Source organism: Pelophylax lessonae (genome assembly GCF_965119305.1).
Source record: "Pelophylax lessonae genome assembly, chromosome: 8".
NCBI classification, from domain to species: domain Eukaryota; kingdom Metazoa; phylum Chordata; class Amphibia; order Anura; family Ranidae; genus Pelophylax; species Pelophylax lessonae.
This window is the reverse complement of record NC_138775.1, coordinates 117,384,637-117,402,886: the sequence shown is the minus strand read 5'-3', so window position 1 is coordinate 117,402,886 and position 18,250 is coordinate 117,384,637.

The following is an 18,250-nucleotide window of genomic DNA, read 5'->3' as shown; positions in this document are numbered from 1 at the left end:
GTTTTGGGTCAAAATGACTGTATTTTGGTCTCTCTATATTTTTTAGTCAAAATAACTGCATTTGGTCACGAAAGGTCTGAAAAAAAATTTTTAAGTCAAAATTAATGTATTTTTGTCTTTTAGTCTTAAAAAGCCGGTTTTAGACAAGATAACTGCATTTGGTCTCCAATGGCCTGAAAAAATTTTTTTAGTCAAAATGACTGTATTTTGGTCTCCAATTGTCTAAAAAGCCTTTTTTCGTCAAAATAACTGCATTTGGTCACCAAAGGTCTGGAAAAAATTTAGTCAAAATAACTGTATTTTTGTCTTTTACAGTCTTAAAAAGCCGGTTTTAGACGATAACTGCATTTGGTAACTAATGGCCTGAAAATTTTTTTTGGGTCAAAATGACTCTATTTTGGTCTCCAAGTGTCTAAAAAGCCTTTTTTTAGTCAAAATAACTTTATTTGATCACCAAAGGTGTGAAAAAACTTTTAGTCAAAATGACTGTATTTATGTCTTTTAAAGTCTTAAAACGCTTGTATTAGACACGATAACTGCATTTGCTCTCCAATGGCCTGAAATTTTATTTTTTGGTCAAAATGACTCTGTTTTGGTCTCCAAGTATCAAAAAAGCATTTTTTAGTCAAAATAGCTGCATTTGGTCACCAAAGGTCTGAAAATTGTTTTTTTGTCTAAATGACTGTATTTTTGTCTTTTACAGTCTTAAAAAGCCGGTTTTAGACAAGAAATCTGCATTTTGTCTCCAATGGCCTCAAAAAATGTTTTGGGTCAAAATGACTGTATTTTGGTCTCTCTATATTTTTTAGTCAAAATAACTGCATTTGGTCACCAAAGGTCTGAAAAAAATTTTTAAGTCAAAATGACTGTATTTTTGTCTTTTAGTCTTAAAAAGCCGGTTTTAGACAAGATAACTGCATTTGGTCTCTAATGGCCTGAAAATATTTTTTCAGTATTTTGGTCTCCAATTGTCTAAAAAGCCTTTTTTAGTCAAAAGAACTGCATTTGGTCACCAAAGGTCTGAAAAATTTTTTTAAGTCAAAATGACTGTATTTTTGTCTTTTAGTCTTAAAAAGCCGGTTTTAGACAAGATAACTGCATGTGGTCTCCAATGGTCTACAAAACTATGTGGGTCACAATCACTGTATTTTGGTCTTCAAGTGTCTAAAAAGCCTTTTTTTTAGTCAAAAGAACTGCATTTGGTCACCAAAGGTCTGAAAAAAATTTTTAAGTCAAAATGACTATATTTTTGTCTTTTAGTCTTAAAAAGCCGGTTTTAGACAAGATAACTGCATTTGGTCTCTAAAGGCCTGAAAATATTTTTTCAGTATTTTGGTCTCCAATTGTCTAAAAAGCCTTTTTTAGTCAAAAGAACTGCATTTGGTCACCAAAGGTCTGAAAACATTTTTTAGTCAAAATGACTGTATTTTTGTCTTTTAGAGTCTTAAAAAGCCGATTTTAGATAAGATAACTGCATTTGGTCTCTAATGGCCTACAAAACTATGTGGGTCACAACGACTGTATTTTGGTCTTCAAGTGTCTAAAAATCCTTTTTTAGTCAAAAGAACTGCATTTTGTTCACCAAAGGTCTGAAAACATTTTTTAGTCAAAATAACTGAATTTTGTTTTTTAGAGTCTTATAAAGACGGTTTTAGGCAAGATAACTGCAGTTTGTCTCCAATGGCCTGAAAAAATTTTTGGGTAAAATGACTGTATTTTGGTCTCCAAGTGTCTAAAAAGCCTTTTTTAGTCAAAATAACTGCATTTGGTTTCCAAAGGTCTGAAATTTTTTTAAGTCAAAATGACTGTATTTTTGTCTTTTAGTCTTAAAAAGCCGGTTTTAGACAAGATAACTGCATTTGGTTTCCAATGGCCTGAAAAATTCTTTGGGGTCAAAATGACTGTATTTTGTTCTTCAAGTGTCTAAAAAGCCTTTTTTAGTCAAAATAACTGCATTTGGTCACCAAAGGTCTGAAATTTTTTTTAAGTCAAAATGACTGTATTTTTGTCTTTTAGTCTTAAAAAGCCGGTTTTAGACAAGATAACTGCATTTGGTCTCCAATGGCCTGAAAAAATTTTTGGGGTCAAAATGACTGTATTTTGGTCTCCAATTGTCTAAAAAGCAATTTTTAGTCAAAATAACTGCATTTGGTCACCAAAGGTCTGGAAAAAATTTAGTCAAAATAAATATTTTTGTCTTTTACAGTCTTAAAAAGCCGGTTTTAGACAATAACTGCATTTGGTAACCAATGGCCTGAAAAAATGTTTTTGGTCAAAATGACTCTATTTTGGTCTCCAAGTGTCTAAAAAGCCTTTTTTTAGTCAAAATAACTTTATTTGATCACCAAAGGTGTGAAAAAACTTTTAGTCAAAATGACTGTATTTTTGTCTTTTAAAGTCTTAAAACGCTTGTATTAGACACGATAACTGCATTTGCTCTCCAATGGCCTGAAATTTTATTTTTTGGTCAAAATGACTCTGTTTTGGTCTCCAAGTATGAAAAAAGCCTTTTATAGTCAAAATAGCTGCATTTGGTCACCAAAGGTCTGAAAATAGTTTTTTTGTCTAAATGACTGTATTTTTGTCTTTTACAGTCTTAAAAAGCCGGTTTTAGACAAGAAATCTGCATTTTGTCTCCAATGGCCTGAAAAAATGTTTTGGGTCAAAATGACTGTATTTTGGTCTCTATATTTTTTAGTCAAAATAACTGCATTTGGTCACGAAAGGTCTGAAAAAAAATTTTTAAGTCAAAATTAATGTATTTTTGTCTTTTAGTCTTAAAAAGCCGGTTTTAGACAAGATAACTGCATTTGGTCTCCAATGGCCTGAAAAAAATTTTTTAGTCAAAATGACTGTATTTTGGTCTCCAATTGTCTAAAAAGCCTTTTTTCGTCAAAATAACTGCATTTGGTCACCAAAGGTCTGGAAAAAATTTAGTCAAAATAACTGTATTTTTGTCTTTTACAGTCTTAAAAAGCCGGTTTTAGACGATAACTGCATTTGGTAACTAATGGCCTGAAAAATTTTTTTGGGTCAAAATGACTCTATTTTGGTCTCCAAGTGTCTAAAAAGCCTTTTTTTAGTCAAAATAACTTTATTTGATCACCAAAGGTGTGAAAAAACTTTTAGTCAAAATGACTGTATTTATGTCTTTTAAAGTCTTAAAACGCTTGTATTAGACACGATAACTGCATTTGCTCTCCAATGGCCTGAAATTTTATTTTTTGGTCAAAATGACTCTGTTTTGGTCTCCAAGTATCAAAAAAGCATTTTTTAGTCAAAATAGCTGCATTTGGTCACCAAAGGTCTGAAAAAATTTTTTTAGTCAAAATGACTGTATTTTTGTCTTTTAGTCTTAAAAAGCCGGTTTTAGACAAGATAACTGCATTTGGTCTCTAATGGCCTGAAAATATTTTTTCAGTATTTTGATCTCCAATTGTCTAAAAAGCCTTTTTTAGTCAAAATAACTGCATTTGGTCACCAAAGGTCTGAAATTTTTTTTAGTCAAAATGACTATTTTTGTCTTTTAGATTCTTTAAAAAGTCGGTTTAGACAAGATAACTGCATTTTGTCTTCAATGGCCTGAAAAACTGTGGGTCACAATGACTGTATTTTGGTCTTCAAGTGTCTAAAAAGCCTTTTTTTTTAGTCAAAAGAACTGCATTTGGTCACCAAAGGTCTGAAAATTTTTTTTAAGTCAAAATGACTGTATTTTTGTCTTTTAGTCTTAAAAAGCCGGTTTTAGACAAGATAACTGCATTTGGTCTCCAATGGCCTGAAAAATTTTTTGGGGTCAAAATGACTGTATTTTGGTCTACAATTGTCTAAAAAGCCTTTTTTAGTCAAAATAACTGCATTTGGTCACCAAAGGTCTGGAAAAAAATGTAGTCAAAATAAATATTTTTGTCTTTTACAGTCTTAAAAAGCCGGTTTTAGACAATAATTGCATTTGGTAACCAATGGCCTGAAAAAATGTTTTTGGTCAAAATGACTCTATTTTGGTCTCCAAGTGTCTAAAAAGCCTTTTTTTAGTCAAAATAACTTTATTTGATCACCAAAGGTGTGAAAAAACTTTTAGTCAAAATGACTGTATTTTTGTCTTTTAAAGTCTTAAAACGCTTGTATTAGACACGATAACTGCATTTGCTCTCCAATGGCCTGAAATTTTATTTTTTGGTCAAAATGACTCTGTTTTGGTCTCCAAGTATGAAAAAAGCCTTTTATAGTCAAAATAGCTGCATTTGGTCACCAAAGGTCTGAAAATTGTTTTTTTGTCTAAATGACTGTATTTTTGTCTTTTACAGTCTTAAAAATCCGGTTTTAGATAAGAAATCTGCATTTTGTCTCCAATGGCCTGAAAAAATGTTTTGGGTCAAAATGACTGTATTTTGGTCTCTCTATATTTTATAGTCAAAATAACTGCATTTGGTCACCAAAGGTCTGAAAAAAAATTTTTAAGTCAAAATTAATGTATTTTTGTCTTTTAGTCTTAAAAAGCCGGTTTTAGACAAGATAACTGCATTTGGTCTCCAATGGCCTGAAAAATTTTTTTTAGTCAAAATGACTGTATTTTGGTCTCCAATTGTCTAAAAAGCCTTTTTTCGTCAAAATAACTGCATTTGGTCACCAAAGGTCTGGAAAAAATTTAGTCAAAATAACTGTATTTTTGTCTTTTACTGTCTTAAAAAGCCGGTTTTAGACGATAACTGCATTTAGTGACTAATGGCCTGAAAAATTTTTTTGGGTCAAAATGACTCTATTTTGGTCTCCAAGTGTCTAAAAAGCCTTTTTTTAGTCAAAATAACTTTATTTGATCACCAAAGGTGTGAAAAAAACTTTTAGTCAAAATGACTGTATTTATGTCTTTTAAAGTCTTAAAACGCTTGTATTAGACACGATAACTGCATTTGCTCTCCAATGGCCTGAAATTTTATTTTTTGGTCAAAATGACTCTGTTTTGGTCTCCAAGTATCAAAAAAGCCTTTTTTAGTCAAAATAGCTGCATTTGGTCACCAAAGGTCTGAAATTTTTTTAGTCAAAATGACTATTTTTGTCTTTTAGATTCTTAAAAAAGTCGGTTTAGACAAAATAACTGCATTTTGTCTTCAATGGCCTGAAAAACTGTGGGTCACAATGACTGTATTTTGGTCTTCAAGTGTCTAAAAAGCCTTTTTTTTTAGTCAAAAGAACTGCATTTGGTCACCAAAGGTCTGAAAAAATTTTTTAAGTCAAAATGACTGTATTTTTGTCTTTTAGTCTTAAAAAGCCGGTTTTAGACAAGATAACTGCACGTGGTCTCCAATGGTCTACAAAACTATGTGGGTCACAATGACTGTATTTTGGTCTTCAAGTGTCTAAAAAGCCTTTTTTTTTAGTCAAAAAAACTGCATTTGGTCACCAAAGGTCTGAAAACATTTTTTAGTCAAAATGACTGTATTTTTGTCTTTTAGAGTCTTAAAAAGCCGGTTTTAGACAAGATAACTGCATTTGGTCTCTAATGGCCTGAAAATATTTTTTCAGTATTTTGGTCTCCAATTGTCTAAAAAGCCTTTTTTAGTCAAAAGAACTGCATTTGGTCACCAAAGGTCTGAAAACATTTTTTAGTCAAAATGACTGTATTTTTGTCTTTTAGAGTCTTAAAAAGCCGGTTTTAGATAAGATAACTGCATTTGGTCTCCAATGGCCTACAAAACTATGTGGGTCACAATGACTGTATTTTGGTCTTCAAGTGTCTAAAAATCCTTTTTTAATCAAAAGAACTGCATTTTGTTCACCAAAGGTCTGAAAACATTTTTTAGTCAAAATAACTGAATTTTGTTTTTTAGAGTCTTATAAAGACGGTTTTAGGCAAGATAACTGCAGTTTGTCTCCAATGGCCTGAAAAAACGTTTTGGGTAAAATGACTGTATTTTGGTCTCCAAGTGTCTAAAAAGCCTTTTTTAGTCAAAATAACTGCATTTGGTCACCAAAGGTCTGAAATTTTATTTAAGTCAAAATGACTGTATTTTTGTCTTTTAGTCTTAAAAAGCCGGTTTTAGACAAGATAACTGCATTTGGTTTCCAATGGCCTGAAAAATTCTTTGGGGTCAAAATGACTGTATTTTGTTCTTCAAGTGTCTAAAAAGCCTTTTTAGTCAAAATAACTGCATTTGGTCACCAAAGGTCTGAAATTTTTTTTAAGTCAAAATGACTGTATTTTTGTCTTTTAGTCTTAAAAAGCCGGTTTTAGACAAGATAACTGCATTTGGTCTCCAATGGCCTGAAAAATTTTTGGGGGTCAAAATGACTGTATTTTGGTCTCCAATTGTCTAAAAAGCCTTTTTTTAGTCAAAATAACTGCATTTGGTCACCAAAGGTCTGGAAAAAAATTTAGTCAAAATAAATATTTTTGTCTTTTACAGTCTTAAAAAGCCGGTTTTAGACAATAACTGCATTTGGTAACCAATGGCCTGAAAAAATGTTTTTGGTCAAAATGACTCTATTTTGGTCTCCAAGTGTCTAAAAAGCCTTTTTTTAGTCAAAATAACTTTATTTGATCACCAAAGGTGTGAAAAAACTTTTAGTCAAAATGACTGTATTTTTGTCTTTTAAAGTCTTAAAACACTTGTATTAGACACAATAACTGCATTTGCTCTCCAATGGCCTGAAATTTTATTTTTTGGTCAAAATGACTCTGTTTTGGTCTCCAAGTATGAAAAAAGCCTTTTATAGTCAAAATAGCTGCATTTGGTCACCAAAGGTCTGAAAATTGTTTTTTTGTCTAAATGACTGTATTTTTGTCTTTTACAGTCTTAAAAAGACGGTTTTAGACAAGAAATCTGCATTTTGTCTCCAATGGCCTGAAAAAATGTTTTGGGTCAAAATGACTGTATTTTGGTCTCTCTATATTTTTTAGTCAAAATAACTGCATTTGGTCTCCAATGGCCTGAAAAAATTTTTTTAGTCAAAATGACTGTATTTTGGTCTCCAATTGTCTAAAAAGCCTTTTTTCGTCAAAATAACTGCATTTGGTCACCAAAGGTCTGGAAAAAATTTAGTCAAAATAACTGTATTTTTGTCTTTTACAGTCTTAAAAAGCCGGTTTTAGACGATAACTGCATTTGGTAACTAATGGCCTGAAAAATTTTTTGGGGTCAAAATGACTTTATTTTGGTCTCCAAGTGTCTAAAAAGCCTTTTTTTAGTCAAAATAACTTTATGTGATCACCAAAGGTGTGAAAAAACTTTTAGTCAAAATGACTGTATTTATGTCTTTTAAAGTCTTAAAACGCTTGTATTAGACACGATAACTGCATTTGCTCTCCAATGGCCTGAAATTTTTTTTTTGGTCAAAATGACTCTGTTTTGGTCTCCAAGTATCAAAAAAGCCTTTTTTAGTCAAAATAGCTGCATTTGGTCACCAAAGGTCTGAAAATTGTTTTTTTGTCTAAATGACTGTATTTTTGTCTTCTACAGTCTTAAAAAGCCGGTTTTAGACAAGAAATCTGCATTTTGTCTCCAATGGCCTCAAAAAATGTTTTGGGTCAAAATGACTGTATTTTGGTCTCTCTATATTTTTTAGTCAAAATAACTGCATTTGGTCACCAAAGGTCTGAAAAAATTTTTTAAGTCAAAATGACTGTATTTTTGTCTTTTAGTCTTAAAAAGCCGGTTTTAGACAAGATAACTGCATTTGGTCTCTAATGGCCTGAAAATATTTTTTCAGTATTTTGGTCTCCAATTGTCTAAAAAGCCTTTTTTAGTCAAAATAACTGCATTTGGTCACCAAAGGTCTGAAAATTTTTTTAGTCAAAATGACTATTTTTGTCTTTTAGATTCTTAAAAAAGTCGGTTTAGACAAGATAACTGCATTTTGTCTTCAATGGCCTGAAAAACTGTGGGTCACAATGACTGTATTTTGGTCTTCAAGTGTCTAAAAAGCCTTTTTTTTAGTCAAAAGAACTGCATTTGGTCACCAAAGGTCTGAAAAAAAATTTTAAGTCAAAATGACTGTATTTTTGTCTTTTAGTCTTAAAAAGCCGGTTTTAGACAAGATAACTGCATTTGGTCTTTAATGGCCTGAAAATATTTTTTCAGTATTTTGGTCTCCAATTGTCTAAAAAGCCTTTTTTAGTCAAAAGAACTGCATTTGGTCACCAAAGGTCTGAAAACATTTTTTAGTCAAAATGACTGTATTTTTGTCTTTTAGAGTCTTAAAAAGCCGGTTTTAGATAAGATAACTGCATTTGGTCTCCAATGGCCTACAAAACTATGTGGGTCACAATGACTGTATTTTGGTCTTCAAGTGTCTAAAAATCCTTTTTTAGTCAAAAGAACTGCATTTTGTTCACCAAAGGTCTGAAAACATTTTTTAGTCAAAATAACTGAATTTTGTTTTTTAGAGTCTTATAAAGACGGTTTTAGGCAAGATAACTGCAGTTTGTCTCCAATGGCCTGAAAAAACGTTTTGGGTAAAATGACTGTATTTTGGTCTCCAAGTGTCTAAAAAGCCTTTTTTAGTCAAAATAACTGCATTTGGTCACCAAAGGTCTGAAATTTTTTTTAAGTCAAAATGACTGTATTTTTGTCTTTTAGTCTTAAAAAGCCGGTTTTAGACAAGATAACTGCATTTGGTTTCCAATGGCCTGAAAAATTCTTTGGGGTCAAAATGACTGTATTTTGTTCTTCAAGTGTCTAAAAAGCCATTTTTAGTCAAAATAACTGCATTTGGTCACCAAAGGTCTGGAAAAAATTTAGTCAAAATAAATATTTTTGTCTTTTACAGTCTTAAAAAGCCGGTTTTAGACAATAACTGCATTTGGTAACCAATGGCCTGAAAAAATGTTTTTGGTCAAAATGACTCTATTTTGGTCTCCAAGTGTCTAAAAAGCCTTTTTTTAGTCAAAATAACTTTATTTGATCACCAAAGGTGTGAAAAAACTTTCAGTCAAAATGACTGTATTTATGTCTTTTAAAGTCTTAAAACGCTTGTATTAGACACGATAACTGCATTTGCTCTCCAATGGCCTGAAATTTTATTTTTTGGTCAAAATGACTCTGTTTTGGTCTCCAAGTATGAAAAAAGCCTTTTATAGTCAAAATAGCTGCATTTGGTCACCAAAGGTCTGAAAATAGTTTTTTTGTCTAAATGACTGTATTTTTGTCTTTTACAGTCTTAAAAAGCCGGTTTTAGACAAGAAATCTGCATTTTGTCTCCAATGGCCTGAAAAAATGTTTTGGGTCAAAATGACTGTATTTTGGTCTCTATATTTTTTAGTCAAAATAACTGCATTTGGTCACGAAAGGTCTGAAAAAAAATTTTTAAGTCAAAATTAATGTATTTTTGTCTTTTAGTCTTAAAAAGCCGGTTTTAGACAAGATAACTGCATTTGGTCTCCAATGGCCTGAAAAATTTTTTTTAGTCAAAATGACTGTATTTTGGTCTCCAATTGTCTAAAAAGCCTTTTTTCGTCAAAATAACTGCATTTGGTCACCAAAGGTCTGGAAAAAATTTAGTCAAAATAACTGTATTTTTGTCTTTTACAGTCTTAAAAAGCCGGTTTTAGACGATAACTGCATTTGGTAACTAATGGCCTGAAAAATGTTTTTGGGTCAAAATGACTCTATTTTGGTCTCCAAGTGTCTAAAAAGCCTTTTTTTAGTCAAAATAACTTTATTTGATCACCAAAGGTGTGAAAAAACTTTTAGTCAAAATGACTGTATTTATGTCTTTTAAAGTCTTAAAACGCTTGTATTAGACACGATAACTGCATTTGCTCTCCAATGGCCTGAAATTTTATTTTTTGGTCAAAATGACTCTGTTTTGGTCTCCAAGTATCAAAAAAGCATTTTTAGTCAAAATAGCTGCATTTGGTCACCAAAGGTCTGAAAATTATTTTTTTGTCTAAATGACTGTATTTTTGTCTTTTACAGTCTTAAAAAGCCGGTTTTAGACAAGAAATCTGCATTTTGTCTCCAATGGCCTCAAAAAATGTTTTGGGTCAAAATGACTGTATTTTGGTCTCTCTATATTTTTTAGTCAAAATAACTGCATTTGGTCACCAAAGGTCTGAAAAAAATTTTTTAGTCAAAATGACTGTATTTTTGTCTTTTAGTCTTAAAAAGCCGGTTTTAGACAAGATAACTGCATTTGGTCTCTAATGGCCTGAAAATATTTTTTCAGTATTTTGATCTCCAATTGTCTAAAAAGCCTTTTTTAGTCAAAATAACTGCATTTGGTCACCAAAGGTCTGAAAATTTTTTTTAGTCAAAATGACTATTTTTGTCTTTTAGATTCTTTAAAAAGTCGGTTTAGACAAGATAACTGCATTTTGTCTTCAATGGCCTGAAAAACTGTGGGTCACAATGACTGTATTTTGGTCTTTAAGTGTCTAAAAAGCCTTTTTTTTAGTCAAAAGAACTGCATTTGGTCACCAAAGGTCTGAAAATTTTTTTTAAGTCAAAATGACTGTATTTTTGTCTTTTAGTCTTAAAAAGCCGGTTTTAGACAAGATAACTGCATGTGCTCTCCAATGGTCTACAAAACTATGTGGGTCACAATGACTGTATTTTGGTCTTCAAGTGTCTAAAAAGCCTTTTTTTTAGTCAAAAGAACTGCATTTGGTCACCAAAGGTCTGAAAAAAAATTTTAAGTCAAAATGACTGTATTTTTGTCTTTTAGTCTTAAAAAGCCGGTTTTAGACAAGATAACTGCATTTGGTCTCTAATGGCCTGAAAATATTTTTTCAGTATTTTGGTCTCCAATTGTCTAAAAAGCCTTTTTTAGTCAAAATAACTGCATTTGGTCACCAAAGGTCTGAAATTTTTTTAAGTCAAAATGACTGTATTTTTGTCTTTTAGTCTTAAAAAGCCGGTTTTAGACAAGATAACTGCATTTGGTCTCCAATGGCCTGAAAAATTTTTTGGGGTCAAAATGACTGTATTTTGGTCTCCAATTGTCTAAAAATCCTTTTTTAGTCAAAATAACTGCATTTGGTCACCAAAGGTCTGGAAAAAAATGTAGTCAAAATAAATATTTTTGTCTTTTACAGTCTTAAAAAGCCGGTTTTAGACAATAATTGCATTTGGTAACCAATGGCCTGAAAAAATGTTTTTGGTCAAAATGACTCTATTTTGGTCTCCAAGTGTCTAAAAAGCCTTTTTTTAGTCAAAATAACTTTATTTGATCACCAAAGGTGTGAAAAAACTTTTAGTCAAAATGACTGTATTTTTGTCTTTTAAAGTCTTAAAACGCTTGTATTAGACACGATAACTGCATTTGCTCTCCAATGGCCTGAAATTTTATTTTTTGGTCAAAATGACTCTGTTTTGGTCTCCAAGTATGAAAAAAGCCTTTTATAGTCAAAATAGCTGCATTTGGTCACCAAAGGTCTGAAAATTGTTTTTTTGTCTAAATGACTGTATTTTTGTCTTTTACAGTCTTAAAAATCCGGTTTTAGACAAGAAATCTGCATTTTGTCTCCAATGGCCTGAAAAAATGTTTTGGGTCAAAATGACTGTATTTTGGTCTCTCTATATTTTATAGTCAAAATAACTGCATTTGGTCACCAAAGGTCTGAAAAAAATTTTTTAAGTCAAAATTAATGTATTTTTGTCTTTTAGTCTTAAAAAGCCGGTTTTAGACAAGATAACTGCATTTGGTCTCCAATGGCCTGAAAAATTTTTTTTAGTCAAAATGACTGTATTTTGGTCTCCAATTGTCTAAAAAGCCTTTTTTCGTCAAAATAACTGCATTTGGTCACCAAAGGTCTGGAAAAAATTTAGTCAAAATAACTGTATTTTTGTCTTTTACTGTCTTAAAAAGCCGGTTTTAGACGATAACTGCATTTGGTAACTAATGGCCTGAAAAATTTTTTGGGGTCAAAATGACTCTATTTTGGTCTCCAAGTGTCTAAAAAGCCTTTTTTTAGTCAAAATAACTTTATTTGATCACCAAAGGTGTGAAAAAACTTTTAGTCAAAATGACTGTATTTATGTCTTTTAAAGTCTTAAAACGCTTGTATTAGACACGATAACTGCATTTGCTCTCCAATGGCCTGAAATTTTATTTTTTGGTCAAAATGACTCTGTTTTGGTCTCCAAGTATCAAAAAAGCCTTTTTTAGTCAAAATAGCTGCATTTGGTCACCAAAGGTCTGAAAATTGTTTTTTTGTCTAAATGACTGTATTTTTGTCTTTTACAGTCTTAAAAAGCCGGTTTTAGACAAGAAATCTGCATTTTGTCTCCAATGGCCTCAAAAAATGTTTTGGGTCAAAATGACTGTATTTTGGTCTCTCTATATTTTTTAGTCAAAATAACTGCATTTGGTCACCAAAGGTCTGAAAAAATTTTTTAAGTCAAAATGACTGTATTTTTGTCTTTTAGTCTTAAAAAGCCGGTTTTAGACAAGATAACTGCATTTGGTCTCTAATGGCCTGAAAATATTTTTTCAGTATTTTGGTCTCCAATTGTCTAAAAAGCCTTTTTTAGTCAAAATAACTGCATTTGGTCACCAAAGGTCTGAAAATTTTTTTAGTCAAAATGACTATTTTTGTCTTTTAGATTCTTAAAAAGTCGGTTTAGACAAGATAACTGCATTTTGTCTTCAATGGCCTGAAAAACTGTGGGTCACAATGACTGTATTTTGGTCTTCAAGTGTCTAAAAAGCCTTTTTTTTAGTCAAAAGAACTGCATTTGGTCACCAAAGGTCTGAAAATTTTTTTAGTCAAAATGACTATTTTTGTCTTTTAGATTCTTAAAAAAGTCGGTTTAGACAAAATAACTGCATTTTGTCTTCAATGGCCTGAAAAACTGTGGGTCACAATGACTGTATTTTGGTCTTCAAGTGTCTAAAAAGCCTTTTTTTTTAGTCAAAAGAACTGCATTTGGTCACCAAAGGTCTGAAAAAATTTTTTAAGTCAAAATGACTGTATTTTTGTCTTTTAGTCTTAAAAAGCCGGTTTTAGACAAGATAACTGCACGTGGTCTCCAATGGTCTACAAAACTATGTGGGTCACAATGACTGTATTTTGGTCTTCAAGTGTCTAAAAAGCCTTTTTTTTAGTCAAAAAAACTGCATTTGGTCACCAAAGGTCTGAAAACATTTTTTAGTCAAAATGACTGTATTTTTGTCTTTTAGAGTCTTAAAAAGCCGGTTTTAGACAAGATAACTGCATTTGGTCTCTAATGGCCTGAAAATATTTTTTCAGTATTTTGGTCTCCAATTGTCTAAAAAGCCTTTTTTAGTCAAAAGAACTGCATTTGGTCACCAAAGGTCTGAAAACATTTTTTAGTCAAAATGACTGTATTTTTGTCTTTTAGAGTCTTAAAAAGCCGGTTTTAGATAAGATAACTGCATTTGGTCTCCAATGGCCTACAAAACTATGTGGGTCACAATGACTGTATTTTGGTCTTCAAGTGTCTAAAAATCCTTTTTTAGTCAAAAGAACTGCATTTTGTTCACCAAAGGTCTGAAAACATTTTTTAGTCAAAATAACTGAATTTTGTTTTTTAGAGTCTTATAAAGACGGTTTTAGGCAGGATAACTGCAGTTTGTCTCCAATGGCCTGAAAAAACGTTTTGGGTAAAATGACTGTATTTTGGTCTCCAAGTGTCTAAAAAGCCTTTTTTAGTCAAAATAACTGCATTTGGTCACCAAAGGTCTGAAATTTTTTTTAAGTCAAAATGACTGTATTTTTGTCTTTTAGTCTTAAAAAGCCGGTTTTAGACAAGATAACTGCATTTGGTTTCCAATGGCCTGAAAAATTCTTTGGGGTCAAAATGACTGTATTTTGTTCTTCAAGTGTCTAAAAAGCCTTTTTAGTCAAAATAACTGCATTTGGTCACCAAAGGTCTGAAATTTTTTTTAAGTCAAAATGACTGTATTTTTGTCTTTTAGTCTTAAAAAGCCGGTTTTAGACAAGATAACTGCATTTGGTCTCCAATGGCCTGAAAAATTTTTGGGGGTCAAAATGACTGTATTTTGGTCTCCAATTGTCTAAAAAGCCTTTCTTTAGTCAAAATAACTGCATTTGGTCACCAAAGGTCTGGAAAAAAATTTAGTCAAAATAAATATTTTTGTCTTTTACAGTCTTAAAAAGCCGGTTTTAGACAATAACTGCATTTGGTAACCAATGGCCTGAAAAAATGTTTTTGGTCAAAATGACTCTATTTTGGTCTCCAAGTGTCTAAAAAGCCTTTTTTTAGTCAAAATAACTTTATTTGATCACCAAAGGTGTGAAAAAACTTTTAGTCAAAATGACTGTATTTTTGTCTTTTAAAGTCTTAAAACACTTGTATTAGACACAATAACTGCATTTGCTCTCCAATGGCCTGAAATTTTATTTTTTGGTCAAAATGACTCTGTTTTGGTCTCCAAGTATGAAAAAAGCCTTTTATAGTCAAAATAGCTGCATTTGGTCACCAAAGGTCTGAAAATTGTTTTTTTGTCTAAATGACTGTATTTTTGTCTTTTACAGTCTTAAAAAGACGGTTTTAGACAAGAAATCTGCATTTTGTCTCCAATGGCCTGAAAAAATGTTTTGGGTCAAAATGACTGTATTTTGGTCTCTCTATATTTTATAGTCAAAATAACTGCATTTGGTCACCAAAGGTCTGAAAAAATTTTTTAAGTCAAAATTAATGTATTTTTGTCTTTTAGTCTTAAAAAGCCGGTTTTAGACAAGATAACTGCATTTGGTCTCCAATGGCCTGAAAAATTTTTTTTAGTCAAAATGACTGTATTTTGGTCTCCAATTGTCTAAAAAGCCTTTTTTCGTCAAAATAACTGCATTTGGTCACCAAAGGTCTGGAAAAATTTAGTCAAAATAACTGTATTTTTGTCTTTTACAGTCTTAAAAAGCCGGTTTTAGACGATAACTGCATTTGGTAACTAATGGCCTGAAAAATTTTTTGGGGTCAAAATGACTTTATTTTGGTCTCCAAGTGTCTAAAAAGCCTTTTTTTAGTCAAAATAACTTTATGTGATCACCAAAGGTGTGAAAAAACTTTTAGTCAAAATGACTGTATTTATGTCTTTTAAAGTCTTAAAACGCTTGTATTAGACACGATAACTGCATTTGCTCTCCAATGGCCTGAAATTTTTTTTTGGTCAAAATGACTCTGTTTTGGTCTCCAAGTATCAAAAAAGCCTTTTTTAGTCAAAATAGCTGCATTTGGTCACCAAAGGTCTGAAAATTGTTTTTTTGTCTAAATGACTGTATTTTTGTCTTTTACAGTCTTAAAAAGCCGGTTTAAGACAAGAAATCTGCATTTTGTCTCCAATGGCCTCAAAAAATGTTTTGGGTCAAAATGACTGTATTTTGGTCTCTCTATATTTTTTAGTCAAAATAACTGCATTTGGTCACCAAAGGTCTGAAAAAATTTTTTAAGTCAAAATGACTGTATTTTTGTCTTTTAGTCTTAAAAAGCCGGTTTTAGACAAGATAACTGCATTTGGTCTCTAATGGCCTGAAAATATTTTTTCAGTATTTTGGTCTCCAATTGTCTAAAAAGCCTTTTTTAGTCAAAATAACTGCATTTGGTCACCAAAGGTCTGAAAATTTTTTTAGTCAAAATGACTATTTTTGTCTTTTAGATTCTTAAAAAAGTCGGTTTAGACAAGATAACTGCATTTTGTCTTCAATGGCCTGAAAAACTGTGGGTCACAATGACTGTATTTTGGTCTTCAAGTGTCTAAAAAGCCTTTTTTTTAGTCAAAAGAACTGCATTTGGTCACCAAAGGTCTGAAAAAAAATTTTAAGTCAAAATGACTGTATTTTTGTCTTTTAGTCTTAAAAAGCCGGTTTTAGACAAGATAACTGCATTTGGTCTTTAATGGCCTGAAAATATTTTTTCAGTATTTTGGTCTCCAATTGTCTAAAAAGCCTTTTTTAGTCAAAAGAACTGCATTTGGTCACCAAAGGTCTGAAAACATTTTTTAGTCAAAATGACTGTATTTTTGTCTTTTAGAGTCTTAAAAAGCCGGTTTTAGATAAGATAACTGCATTTGGTCTCCAATGGCCTACAAAACTATGTGGGTCACAATGACTGTATTTTGGTCTTCAAGTGTCTAAAAATCCTTTTTTAGTCAAAAGAACTGCATTTTGTTCACCAAAGGTCTGAAAACATTTTTTAGTCAAAATAACTGAATTTTGTTTTTTAGAGTCTTATAAAGACGGTTTTAGGCAAGATAACTGCAGTTTGTCTCCAATGGCCTGAAAAAACGTTTTGGGTAAAATGACTGTATTTTGGTCTCCAAGTGTCTAAAAAGCCTTTTTTAGTCAAAATAACTGCATTTGGTCACCAAAGGTCTGAAATTTTTTTTAAGTCAAAATGACTGTATTTTTGTCTTTTAGTCTTAAAAAGCCGGTTTTAGACAAGATAACTGCATTTGGTTTCCAATGGCCTGAAAAATTCTTTGGGGTCAAAATGACTGTATTTTGTTCTTCAAGTGTCTAAAAAGCCATTTTTAGTCAAAATAACTGCATTTGGTCACCAAAGGTCTGGAAAAAATTTAGTCAAAATAAATATTTTTGTCTTTTACAGTCTTAAAAAGCCGGTTTTAGACAATAACTGCATTTGGTAACCAATGGCCTGAAAAAATGTTTTTGGTCAAAATGACTCTATTTTGGTCTCCAAGTGTCTAAAAAGCCTTTTTTTAGTCAAAATAACTTTATTTGATCACCAAAGGTGTGAAAAAACTTTTAGTCAAAATGACTGTATTTTTGTCTTTTAAAGTCTTAAAACGCTTGTATTAGACACGATAACTGCATTTGCTCTCCAATGGCCTGAAATTTTATTTTTTGGTCAAAATGACTCTGTTTTGGTCTCCAAGTATGAAAAAAGCCTTTTATAGTCAAAATAGCTGCATTTGGTCACCAAAGGTCTGAAAATAGTTTTTTTGTCTAAATGACTGTATTTTTGTCTTTTACAGTCTTAAAAAGCCGGTTTTAGACAAGAAATCTGCATTTTGTCTCCAATGGCCTGAAAAAATGTTTTGGGTCAAAATGACTGTATTTTGGTCTCTATATTTTTTAGTCAAAATAACTGCATTTGGTCACGAAAGGTCTGAAAAAAAATTTTTAAGTCAAAATTAATGTATTTTTGTCTTTTAGTCTTAAAAAGCCGGTTTTAGACAAGATAACTGCATTTGGTCTCCAATGGCCTGAAAAAAATTTTTTAGTCAAAATGACTGTATTTTGGTCTCCAATTATCTAAAAAGCCTTTTTTCGTCAAAATAACTGCATTTGGTCACCAAAGGTCTGGAAAAAATTTAGTCAAAATAACTGTATTTTTGTCTTTTACAGTCTTAACCACTTGCCGACCGCCGCACGACTATCTACGTCGGCGGTCAGCCCCTCACAGGCAAAGTGACGTAGGGCTACGTCACTAGCTTGTGAGGGTCTAGGGAGCGAGCGCGCGCCCCCGGAGGCGCGCTCCCGCTCCCGAGTGGTCACAGACCCCCCCGCGCGTGTGACCGGCGGACCCGATGTCCGCCGGCCACTCTGTGATCGGCGGGGGAGAGGGAGAAAGTCAGGCAGCTTGTGTAAACAAGCTGCCTGTCATTCTCCTCGCTGTATGAGAGCTGATCATCTGGATCTACTATGTAGATCCGTTGATCACTCTGCATACAGCTGAAGCCCCAGCCAATCACAGTTAGAATCACGCCCCTAGGGACACACACAGCCCCTCCCTCTCAAATAAAGTTAACCCCTTCACTACCAGTGTATTTTTACAGTAACAGTGCATATGTATAGCACTGATTACTGTAGAAATGTCACTGGTAACCCCAAAAGTGTCAAAAATGTCAGTCAAGGGTCCGATCTGTCCGCCGCAATGTCGCAGTACCGCAAAAAAAATCGCAGATCGCCGCCATTACGCGTTAAAAAAAAAACAACAAAAATGACAAAAATCTTTCCCTTAGTTAGTAAACGCAATAACTTTTGCGCAAACCAATCAAAATACGCTTTTTGCGATTTTTTTTACCAAACATAGGTAGCATAAAACAAATTGGCCGAAAATTTTAAAAAATTTTGATTTTTACATTTTTTTTGGGGGGAATTTCATATAAAAAAAAGGGAAAAATATTGCTATTTTTGCAAAATGGACGCTCTTTTTTTGTTTATAGCGCGTGATCAAAAAATCGCACAGGTGATCAAATACCGCCAAAAGAAAGCTCTGTTTGTGGGAAAAAAAGGACGCCAAATTCGTTTAGGTACAGCGTCGCACGACCGCGCAATTCTCCGTTAAAATCACGCAGTGCCGAATCGCAA